Source organism: Pediculus humanus, genomic scaffold (assembly GCF_000006295.1).
Source record: "Pediculus humanus corporis 1103172108254 genomic scaffold, whole genome shotgun sequence".
Classification (NCBI taxonomy): Eukaryota; Metazoa; Arthropoda; class Insecta; order Psocodea; family Pediculidae; genus Pediculus; species Pediculus humanus.
Window position 1 is genome coordinate 37,664 of NW_002987823.1, and position 996 is coordinate 38,659.

Consider the following 996-nt stretch of genomic DNA (forward strand, 5'->3'; position numbering starts at 1 on the left):
TTATTTCACAACAAATACAATCCTCTAACAACTTCAAATTTATTCAAAAGTAATCGTTAGCATTATCATTATTATTATTATCATCATTCGAAATTATTTATCACGTGGGTAGGTTGTAAAAAAAAAAAAAAAAAATTACGCGCGTCGAAAAAAAAACCGTTTGATACTTTTATATATATATATATATATATATATATATTAAATTAATTTGACTTTTAGAAAAAAATAAATTTTTTAAAACCGGAAGTTTAAAACTCTAGAAAACGGAAACGAAAGATCTTTAAAAAAAAAAAAAAAGTAGAGGTAAAAATATCAAATTTCATTTATATATATATATATTTAAAGAAATTTATTTTTATTGATATCAATAATTTTATATACTCGAATCATGTTTAGATAAATTCTATACACGAGTATTATTAAGATTTATTATTATATAAAAAAGGAAAAACTTTCTCTCTCTCTCCTTTTTTCCGCCATTTTTTTTTATTGGCAAAAAAGGAAAAAATACTCGTGGAGTCGTGTGTAATTTATTAAAAATAAATTTTTTTTTTTTATGTTTATCGGCATCACTTGTTGACGAAATACAAAATGGCGGAAATAAAAAAAATTTGTTGTTTTGTTTTTGTTTTACTGATAATATTGATAACGTTTTTGTTTTTGTTTTGTTTACAGGGAATCCCAACGAAAATTGAAATTAAAAAATATGAAAAATTTAATTTGAGAGATTTTGAAAAAGAAAAATGGCGGTCAAAATTTCACTACTCGGACTCGTTTTTGTTGCTCTCGTTTTAGCTCGTAAGTTATTTATTTATTTATTTTTGCATTTATCAACCTTTAATTTTTCATCATCATTATTGTCATTATTATTATTATTTTACAGTATTCATTATAAAAAAATAAATTTACAAAAATTTACCTGGGAAAAATGAGAGAAAAAGGAGAAAAATTTCGTTTAAATTTTATATTTTTTTTAATGATAACCCGATGATTTTA